We start from the raw sequence: 12015 nt of genomic DNA on the forward strand, positions 1-12015 counted from the left end.
ATCCTCAGGAGAGTGAAATCATTCATGGTCACCTGGTTGAAATAGGGTGCTTTTCTTAAGGGGACATTAAGAGGTGCACATTCCTGCTGGGTTCTTTGCCTGTGGCTGAACAGAAATGTTCCCTGCTGGGGAGGGGGGAGGGGCTAGCCACGTGGTGGGGGGAGGCAAAATGCAACCTTGGAACGAAAGCACATGTGCTATGTATGTAATGTTAACAGCAAGGTTTACCCTGAAAGAGTGAACCCATTGTTCTATAAAATGTGTCTTTTTAAATACCACTGTCCCTTTTTTTTTCTCCACCAGCTGCATGTGTTTCAAGGATCACAGGATCTTCTCCTTCCCAGAGGCTAGTGACGATTGGAAGGTGAAAAAAACGCACTCGTGATGAAATGTTCTCTGAGCTCATGCTGTCCTCCCACACTGACAGAGCACAGCCGAATGCGTGGAGGCAGACAATGTCAGAGTGCAGGAAAGCACAAAATGACCGGAGGGGAGGTGGCGGGCTGAGGAGAGTAAGTGGCGGGCTGAAGAGAGGGCTGAAGCTGAAAGGTGGTGGCAGCATGATGAGAGGAGGCAGGATTCAATGCTGAGGCTGCTGGAGGATCAAACTAACACGCTCCAGCATATGGTTGAGCTGCAGGAAAGGTGGCTGAAGCACAAACCGCCGCTACAGCCCCGGTGTAACCAACTGCCCTCCTCCCCAAGTTCCATAGCCTCCTCACCCAGACGCCCAAGAACACAGTGGGGGGGGCTCCGGGCACCCAGCCACTCCACCCCAGATGATTGCCCAAGCAACGGAAGGCCGGCATTCAATAAGTTTTAAATTTTTAAACTTTAAAGTGCTGTGTGGCCTTGTCCTTCCCTCCTCCACCACCCGTCCTTGTGCTTCTCTCCTCCACCACCCCTCCCCAACTACTTTGGCAGTTATCCCCCTATTTGTGTGATGAATTAATAAAGAATGCATGAATGTGAAGCAACAATGACTTTATTGCCTCTGAAAGTGGTGATCGAAGGGAGGAGGGGAAGGTGGTTAGCTTACAGGAAAGTAGAGTGAACCAAGGGGCGGGGGGTTTCATCAAGGAGAAACAAACAGAACTTTCACACCGTAGCCTGGCCAGTCATGAAACTGGTTTTCAAAGCTTCTCTGATGCATACCGCGCCCTCCTGTGCTCTTCTAATCACCCTGGTGTCTGGCTGCGCGTAACCAGCAGCCAGGCAATTTGCCTCAACCTCCCACCCTGCCATAAACATCTCTCCCTTACTCTCACAGATACTGTGGAGCGCACAGCAAGCAGTAATAACAGTGGGAATATTGGTTTCGCTGAGGTCTAACAGAGTCAGTAAACTGCGACAGCGCGCTTTTAAATGTCCAAATGCACATTCTACCACCATTCTGCACTTGCTCAGCTGTAGTTGAACAGCTCCTGACTACTGTCCAGGCTACCTGTGTATGGCTTCATGAGCCATGGCATTAAGGGGTAGGCTGGGTCCCCAAGGATAACTATAGGCATTTCAACATCCCTAACGGTTATTTTCTGGTCTGGGAATGAAGACCCTTCCTGCAGCTTTTGAAACAGACCAGAGTTCCTGAAAATGCGAGCGTCATAGAATCATAGAATATCAGGGTTGGAAGGGACCTCAGGAGGTCATCTAGTCCAACCCCCTGCTCAAAGCAGGACCAATCCCCAACTAAATCATCCCAGCCAGGGCTTTGTCAAGCCTGACCTTAAAAACTTCTAAGGAAGGAGATTCCACCACCTCCCTAGGTAACGCATTCCAGCGTTTCACCAACCTCCTCGTGAGAAAGTTTTTCCTAATATCCAACTTAAACCTCCCCCACTCCAACTTGAGACTATTGCTCCTTGTTCTGTCATCTGCTGTCACTGAGAACAGTCTAGATCCATCCTCTTTGGAACCCCCCTTCAGGTAGTTGAAAGAAGCTATCAAATCCCCCCTCATTCTTCTCTTCCGTAGACTAAACAATCCCAGTTCCCTCAGCCTCTCCTCATAAGTCATGTGTTCCAGTCCCCTAATCATTTTTGTTGCCCTCCGCTGGACTCTTTCCAATTTTTCCACATCCTTCTTGTAGTGTGGGGCCCAAAACTGGACACAGTACTCCAGATGAGGCCTCACCAATGTCGAATAGAGGGGAACGATCCCGTCCCTCGATCTGCTGGCAATGCCCCTACTTATACAACCCAAAATGCCATTGGCCTTCTTGGCAACAAAGGCACACTGCTGACTCATATCCAGCTTCTCGTCCACTGTGACCCCTAGGTCCTTTTCTGCAGAACTGCTGCCGAGCCATTCGGTCCCTAGTCTGTAGCGTGCATGGGATTCTTCCGTCCTAAGTGCAGGACTCTGCACTTGGCCTTGTTGAACCTCATCAGATTTCTTTTGGCCCAATCCTCTAATTTGTCTAGGGCCTTCTGTATCCTGCCCCTACTCTCCAGCATTTCCACCACTCCTCCCAATTTAGTGTCATCTGCAAACTTGCTGAGGGTGCAATCCACACCATCCTCCAGATCATTTATGAAGATATTGAACAAAACCAGCCCCAGGACCGACCCTTGAGGCACTCCACTTGATACCGGCTGCCAACTAGACATGGAGCCATTGATCACTACCCTTTTAGCCCGACAATCTAGCCAACTTTCTATCCACCTTATAGTCCATTCATCCAGCCCATACTTCTTTAACTTGCTGGCAAGAGTACTGTGGGAAACCGTGTCAAAAGCTTTGCTAAAGTCAAGGAACAACACGTCCGCCGCTTTCCCCTCATCCACAGAGCCAGTTATCTCATCATAGGAGGCAATTAGATTTGTCAGGCATGACTTGCCCTTGGTGAATCCCTGCTGACTGTTCCTGATCACTTTCCTCTCCTCTAAGTGCTTCAGAATTGATACCTTGAGGACCTGCTCCATGATTTTTCCAGGGACTGAGGTGAGGCTGTCTGGCCTGTAGTTCTCCGGATCCTCCTCCTTCCCTTTTTTAAAGATGGGCACTACATTAGCCTTTTTCCAGTCATCCGGGACTTCCCCCGAGCGCCATGAGTTTTCAAAGATAATGGCCAATGGCTCTGCAGTCACATCCTCCAACTCCTTTAGCACTCTCGGATGCAGCGCATCTGGCCCCATGGACTTGTGCTCGTCCAGCTTTTGTAAGTAGTCTCGAACCACTTCTTTCTCCACAGAGGGCTGGTCACCTCCTCCCCATGCTGTGCTGCCCAGTGCAGTAATCTGGGAGCTGACCTTGTTTGTGAAGACAGAGGCAAAAAAAGCATTGAGTACATTAGCTTTTTCCACATCCTCTGTCACTAGGTTGACTCCCTCATTCATTAAGGGGCCCACACTTTCCTTGACTTTCTTCTTGTTGCCAACATACCTGAAGAAACCCTTCTTGTTACTCTTAACATCTCTGGCTAGCTGCAACTCCAGGTGTGATTTGGCCTTCCTGATTTCACTCCTGCATGCCCGAGCAATATTTTTATACTCTTCCCTGGTCATTTGTCCAATCTTCCACTTCTTGTAAGCTTCTTTTTTGTCATGTACCTTTCCCGGCCATCCCACGCTGATGTTGGTGAAACGTCCCTTGTGATCCACCAGTGCTTGCAGCACTATTGAAAAGTACCCCTTGCGGTTTATGTACTCTCCAGCTTGGTGCTCCGGTGCCAAGATAGGGATATGAGTTCCGTCTATCGCCCCACCACAGTTAGGGAATCCCATTGCAGCAAAGCCATCCACTATGACCTGCACATTTCCCAGGGTCACTACCCTTGATATCAGCAGATCTTTGATTGCGCTGGCTACTTGCATCACAGCAGCACCCACAGTAGATTTGCCCACTCCAAATTGATTCCCAACTGACCGGTAGCTGTCTGGCGTTGCAAGCTTCCACAGGACTATTGCCACTCGCTTCTCAACTGTGAGGGCTGCTTTCATCTTGGTATTCATGAGCTTCAGGGCAGGGGAAAGCAAGTCACAAAGTTCCATGAAAGTGCCCTTACGCATGCGAAAGTTTCGCAGCCACTGGGAATTGTCCCAGACCTGCAACACTATGTGGTCCCACCAGTCTGTGCTTGTTTCCCGGGCCCAGAATCGGCGTTCCACAGCATGAACCTGCCCCATTAGCACCATGATGCCTACATTGCCAGGGCCCATGCTTTGAGAGAAGTCTGTGTCCATGTCCTCATCACTCTCGTCGCCGTGCTGACATCGCCTACTCGCCCGGTTTCGTTTTGCCAGGTTCTGGTGCTGCATATACTGCTGGATAATGCGCATGGTGTTTAATGTGCTCCTAATTGCCAAAGTGATCTGAGCGGGCTCCATGCTTGCTGTGGTATGGCGTCTGCACAGAAAAAACGCGTGGAACGATTGTCTGCTGTTGCTCTGACGGAGGGAGGGGCGACTGACGACATGGCTTACAGGGTTGGCTTACAGGAAATCAAAATCAACAAAGGGGGTGGCTTTAAATCAAGGAGAAACAAAAACAACTGTCACGCAAAATGGCCCCCTCAAGGATTGAACTCAAAACCCTGGGTTTAGCAGGCCAGTGCTCAACCCACTAAGCTATCCCTCCCTCTGGTATTTCAGGCCAGACTTCATGGAGGGAGGGAGGGAAGGAAGGGGAAGCAAATGAATACAAAACAAATCTGGTCTATTTCTTGTTTTGATCCACTTGTTTTGATCTACTTTTACATCTTTGGCTGGCAGCAGACAGTGCAGAAGGACTGCAAGCCATCCACATCTCCTGGCTGCTCGGCAGAAGATGGTGCAATAGGACTGCTGGCCATCCACATCTCCTGCCTGCTCACCATAAGATGCAATAGGGCTGCCTGCAGGACTAAAGAGAATGACCTGGTCGAGTCACTCCTAATTTAGTCCCTGCACCCATATCTGCCCAGGCACTCCTGACCAACCTTACCGAGGCGGCCAGGAGCACCTCGGACATGATGAGGATGGTTTTCAGGCCTATTGTACCGTCTGCTGCCACAAGGCAATGGGTTGCTGCTGCTGTGTAGCAATGCGGTACCGCGTCTGCCAGCACCCAGGAGACATACGGTGACAGTGAGCTGAGCGGGCTCCATGCTTGCGTTGGAATGGCGTCTGCACAGGTAACTCAGGAAAAAAGGCGTGAAACGATTGTCTGCCGTTGCTTTCACAGAGGGAGGGCCTGATGACATGAACCTAGAACCACCCGCGACAATGTTTTTTGCCCCATCAGCCATTGGGATCTCAACCCAGAATTCCAATGGGAAGCGGGGACTGCAGGAACTGTGGGACAGCTACCCACCGTGCAACACTCCAGAAGTCAACGCTCGCCTCAGTACTGTGGAAGCACTCCGCCGAGTTAATGCACTTAGAGCATTTTGTGTGTGGACACACACAGTCGACTATATAAAAACGATTTCTAAAAAACCGACTTCTATAAATTCGACCTAATTTCGTAGTGTAGACATACCTTTAGAAACCTAAGTCTCATTGACTTTCTATGACGTTTAAGGTAAAATTTCCAAAGGTGCCTAAATCACTTTTGAAAATGGGACTTAGGCTCCTCAGTCATTTACTTCTCAAAATTTTGCCCCTCATCTCCCACATTTTGTTTCGCAGACTGTGAAGGCAGTTAGATCTTCGAGATATGACGCAATTCTTTTTTTGAAACTGTGCCCATGGCCAGTAAATTCTGTCCTCGCCTTAATCCCCATGACAACCGGACTTTTTAGGAGCATCTGTTGCCAAAAGGTCGAATGCATTCAACAAACAAAACAAAACATACCGCCCTCTGCACGCACAAATACCACAACAACATTGCAGTCGCGTAAATTGGTCAAAAAGTGAGTTTAAGTGGTAAAATACTATGTCTTAAACCGATCTGTTTTCCAGTGGGTAATTGGAATGATGTCAATACATATACGAAGGGAAGAATTCAACTGCAGAATCAGCTAATCGGGGTGTACAAAATAAAACGGTCCCACCATCTTCACACCTTCTTGCTCAACCTGATTCTGACTTCACACTGGTGTATGTCCACTGATTTCAATGGAGTTACTGGTGAAACTGAGATCAGAATCAGGCCCCTTCTCAGAAGCAGAAAGGGAATGATATTCTTCTATAGAAGAAGAAAAGGAGTACTTGTGGCACCTTAGAGACTAACTAAGTGAGCTCTAGCTCACGAAAGCTTATGCTCAAATCAATTGGTTAGTCTCTGAGGTGCTACAAGTCCTCCTTTTCCTTTTGCGAATACAGACTAACACGGCTGTTACTCTGAAACCTTTCTATACAAGGTAAATTCATAACTAAAAGCCATATCCTGGCACTGATTCTCAAATTGAACTTGCCATTGAGGCAGCCTACAACAATCTGAAGTTGGGACCCCTTCTGAAAAATATCTAGTAAGGATTAAAGGAATAAGGATCGATAGTTATTGTATAGCATTCTGTAAAAATTACTCTAAAAATCTATATTTAATAAATAATTCCATCATTTCTATAGATATTTGAGCCATCCTATAGTATTTTTAATTTGGGAATAGAATTCTCTGTTAAATATAAGAGGGTCATACAAAATGCCTATTGAAAATTTAGAGAGACGAGGAAGGGGCAGGTAATATCTTACATTGGACCAACTTCTGTCATTGAGAGAGACAAGCTTTTGAGCTACACAGTGTTCTTCTTCAGGTCAGCCCTTCTTCAACCCAAAGAGCTCTGTGTAAGCTCTCACCAACAGGAGTTGGTCCAATAGAAGATATTACCTCACCCACCTTGTCTCTCGAATATCCTAGGACTGGCACAGATCCAACACTGCATCCGACATACTGAAATTTTATCCTTTTACTACGACATTCTATAGGCTTTTTCCCCATAAGGGAATTGGCCCTGAGGGACAGTAATTACAGAATGACCATAATTAAAGACAAATGCAGGTTGACTATATATGGAAAAGCTTCATCCTTGTTACATTTATTAGCGTGTGGAAAAGTCTCTCATGAGGGAAGCAGCTATTTGATATTATTGCAAGAATCAAAGAAAAATGTAAGCTAAAAAAACTAAAGCCTCTTGTGGAGCCACAATAATAACAGTAATAATACCGAGCTTTTATATCGTGTCATTCATCCGTAGATCTCAAAACACTTTAACCCCATTTTACACGTGGGGAAACGGAGGCACGGAGAGGTGAAGTGAGTTGCCCAAGGTCACCCAGCAGGCCAGTGGCAGAGCCAGGAAAGAATGCAGATTTCCAAAGTCTCGGTCTAGTGCTTTGTCCTAGGGGCGGGCAAACTTTTTGGCCTGACGGCCGCATCGAGTTTCTAAAATTGTATGGAGGGCCGGTTAGGGGAGGCTGTGCCTCCCCAAACAGCCAGGCCTGGCTCGGCCCCCACCCCTTATCTGACTCCCCCGCTTCTCGCCCCCTGATGGCCCCCCTAGGACTCCTGCCCCATCCAACCCCCCCTGCTCTCAGTCCCCTGTCCGCCCCCTGACCCTAACTGCCCCTCCACCCCCCTCTCCTTCCTGAATGCCCCACCCCTGGGACCCCTGCCCCATCCACCCTCCCTGTCCCCTGACCACCCCCCGCTGCCCCATCCAACCCCTCCTCTCCTTCCTGACTCCCCCTCCAGGACCCCTGCCCCCATTCAACCCCCGTTCCCTGCCCTCTGACCACCCCAACCCCTATCCATGCCCCTGACCATCCCCCGAACTCCCCTGCTCTCTATCCAACCCGCCTCCCTGGCTGCCTGGAGCACCGGTGGCTGGCAGCTTGGCTGCACCAGGACAGGCAGCTGTGCCGCGCAAAACAGAGCACTGAGTCAGGCCGGGTTCATGCAGCCCCACCGCCCAGAGCATTGCGCCACGCAGCAGCATGGCTGTGGGGGAGGGAGGACAGCCTCCCGGACCAGGAGCTCAGGGGCCGGGCTGGACAGTCCTGCAGGCCGTAGTTTGCCCAGCTCTGCTCTGTCCACTAGGCAACATTGCCTCTACCTCACTCTTAACAAAAGGCATGATCCTCAGTTGATGTAAACTGGTGCAGCTCCAATGGAGCGATGCTGATCTAGACCAGCCGAGGATCTGCCCCAAAATTTGTAAGCAAAACAGATCCTTCCTCTGGAACTATTAAAGCAATTCATGCCGTGGAGGTAAATGTTACAGTAATACTTTAAAATCATACAGCGCAGCCTTTATCCAAGGGTGTCATAAATATAAAGGGAAGGGTAAACCCCTTTGAAATCCCTCCTGGCCAGGGGAAAGCTCCTCTCACCTGTAAAGGGTTAAGAAGCTAAAGGTAACCTCGCTGGCACCTGACCAAAATGACCAATGAGGAGACAAGATACTTTCAAAAGCTGGGAGGAGGGAGAGAAACAAAGGGTCTGTGTCTGTCTGTATGCTGGTCTTTACCGGGGGTAGACCAGGAATGAAGTATTAGAACTTTTAGTAAGTAATCTAGCTAGGTATGTGTTAGATTATGATTTCTTTAAATGGCTGAGAAAAGAATTGTGCTGAATAGAATAACTATTTCTGTCTGTTTATCTTTTTTGTAACTTAAGGTTTTGCCTAGAGGGGTTCTCTATGTTTTTGAATCTAATTACCCTGTAAGATATCTACCCCCCTGATTTTACAGGGGGGATTTCTTTATTTCTATTTACTTCTATTTTTTATTCAAAGTCTTCTTGTAAAAAACTGAATGCTTTTTCATTGTTCTCAGATCCAAGGGTTTGGGTCTGTGGTCACCTATGCAAATTGGTGAGGCTTTTATTCCAACATTTCCCAGGAAAGGGGGGGTGCAAGTGTTGGGAGGATTGTTCATTGTTCTTAAGATCCAAGGGTCTGGGTCTGTAGTCACCTAGGCAAATTGGTGAGGCTTTTTACCAAACCTTGTCCAGGAAGTGGGGTGCAAGGTTTTGGGAAGTATTTTGGGGGGAAGGACGCGTCCAAACAGCTCTTCCCCAGTAACCAGTATTAGTTTGGTGGTGGTAGCGGCCAGTCCAAGGACAACGGGTGTAATATTTTGTACCTTGGGGAAGTTTTGACCTAAGCTGGTAAAGATAAGCTTAGGAGGTTTTTTTCATGCAGGTCCCCACATCTGTACCCTAGAGTTCAGAGTGGGGGAGGAACCTTGACAAAGGGCCACACAGCACTTTACAAAGATCCGTCCAACGAGGTAAGTATCCTCATGCCTATTACAGGTAACTTGCCCAAGGTAACAGACCCAGTCTGTTGCAGAGTTGGGACTCTTGGAATCCCAGTTCCTTTCTCTAACCAGGGAAGCAAACCATTCCCTTGGAGAGAAGTTCACATACAGGAGGGCAGCACAAGGCGCATGCCTCACATCGGCCTTGTCCTGGGGTCTTGGGGTTAGCGTACTCCGCAGCTGGGAGAAGTGACCGCAGCACAAAGTAGCTTGGACAACCATCGTGAAGCTGCAGCGGTACAAGCGGTGGTTCCGCCCAACTGGGACACTGGGAACGTGTTTGAGATGCTTTCCCCTGCCCCCTCCCCCCCCGTTCTGCTGAGGCTTCACTGCTATTATTACATGAGCTGTCTTTGAGCTGGCTATCCTGGGTATAGCCACATGTGCAGCAATCACACCTTCCCCCTTGCTAACTACCGGAGAGTACTTTACAGCTGAAATATAATAGAGAGGCTTCCACTTTCCCAAATATTTCCTCTTTCAACAATGAGTGTCTTGATGGCCCATATAATTAAAGGTGAATCTTCTTTGACTTTGCCTTTAAAAGGAGGTGTACATTTATGCAGCAATCAATATGTCCTGTAGACATATTTAATGGTCCCTATTCTCTGTAATTAAACTCATCAAGAGCAATAACAAAACCTCTTGCATTCATCCTTTAAAGATGTCCTCTAGTTGCTTTAGTTTGTCTGAACAGATGGAGTCTTGCACAATCACCTTGCAAACTTTTTCTTTACCTGTTAACTTATGAACTATGTTGAACTGTGTTTCATTTGAGTCACAACACATTTTAAAACAATATTTTTGCATTTATTATTTATGGAAGTACAAACATTGCACTATACAAGTTTTATGGCAGTGGGTCAACACATTCATACGGGGCTTGTTCCAAAGACTCTGACTGACTGTGAAACTGGTACATAATTAATATTTGTTCCCTCCATTTGGAAATTATAAACCTACTACAGTAATTTCCTATAAATACCACAGGCATTAAAGTACCAATCCTAGCTCTCGTTGGTAAACCACAGATGAGCTACAGTACAATGAATCTCATATGTTGCTCATTTCTGTTAGATTATAAAGGAAGCAGCTGATCCTGCAATGTGCTCGTCCTTCTAGTTATTTATTTTTCCCCTAATGCTTTCTCTTCACATCTAGGACACTTTCCCATAGCACACAAATCTTAGAACTTTTCAGATTAACCTCCTCCTGATGTTATCAAACCCCAAAATCACTACTGGCTAAGGTTGCTGAACTGTTAACATTGGTGAGCAGTTACTCACAAGAATCGTCCCACTGAATTTAACAGGATTACTCACCGACATAAGGGTTCCACAAACTACTCCAATATTTAAGCTCGGACACAATTTAGAGTGCAAATTTCCCTGAAGTTATTCACTGCTTCCAAACCCATTTTTACTCAAATAATATCCACTGAAGTACGGGCAGATTCACAGCACTCTGTCTGGCTCTTCTTTACGGCCAGATCCAAAATTTACTCAGGTCAAAGGAAAACAGAAGTCTCGTGGATCTGAGCTTTATGGGACATTTCAGTGTTGAGTCACAACTTTCACATTAATGGTGGGGATTAATTTCATGTCCACAAAAACTCAATAAGGCAAGAAAAAGGGTCCAGATTCTCCGCGGGTGTAATTTGGCAAAACTCCAGTGAAAACAATGGCATTAGAGCCATTTACACCAGCCAAGAATCTGGCCTGTAAGGTGGTTTTCTGTACATTGACGTGCCATCAACTTTAGGTGAGTTATCCTGACATAGGACTTGTCTGTTTTGTCAGTGCTTCACAGTGGTACAAGACAATCTGGCCAAATTCCATCTGCCTCCTTGTCCACGGAAGAATATTTCTGTGACCAAAGACATCAGGGAAAGCTGTTGTAACCAGCACTGCCTATAAATGGATAATCTCTTCCAGTCTGATCCTGCACCCATTGAAGTCTGCCCATCCGCTTCAATAGTGGCAGAATTGAATGCTTCTTGAGCTACCCAACAGCCAGCCATGTGCTGAACATATTCTCAGTGCTCCTGGAAGCATCATGAAGGACAGAAGGGCTCTGCTGAGTTCTGCCACTGATGAGCACCTCCCTCTTCAAGACAGGAATGTTGGATGCCTTCCCATGATACACTGTACATTTACCCCTCTAATTTTCAACTCAGAAGATGAGTCTGAACAGGGAAGCAGCAGAGACCAGAAAAACGCATTCACGGTGGGCGGTCAATGCTTTCTCTCACTCTGAACTGATTTTGGATAAACTCCCAGCAACAACAAAAATTCTCTCTACTGACTGAGTAGCTAGGAAATCCAAACCAACACACACCTACCTGCCAGATATTTACAGTCATTTGTTAATTACTGAAGAGCCAGCTGCAGAACACGTGGGTTGGGTGTGAATATGGGGTAAAATCTCAGAAAGTTCAATGGTTCAGTCCGGAGGGATAAGCATCCCAGAAAGTTGGACGCATGTCCAAAGCTCACCTGAAAGAAGGACCTTGTCCAAAACCCACTTAAGTCAATGGGGGTCTTGGGCTTTGGATCAGGACTTATTTGGGTAACTTAATACCCATCACATCAGTAGGACTAGGGCACATACTAAAGTGCATTGTTAAGTTGATGCCTGAGCCTGCAAAACTGGGATCCAATCCTGGGAGCTGCTGACTATCTCCACTGACATACTCAGCTCTCTCAACCACCATTACCTGGTAAGAGGGTGTAAAAGGTATTGGCTACCCCTATGTACTCCCCATGGCAGTCTGTGGCTCGGCTGAGGCCTGCCTCAGTTTCCCTTTCAGTGGGGTAACGGTGACTTGACTTTA

This window comes from Lepidochelys olivacea (genome assembly GCF_965140295.1).
Source record: "Lepidochelys olivacea isolate rLepOli2 genome assembly, chromosome: 26".
Lineage (NCBI taxonomy): Eukaryota > Metazoa > Chordata > Testudines > Cheloniidae > Lepidochelys > Lepidochelys olivacea.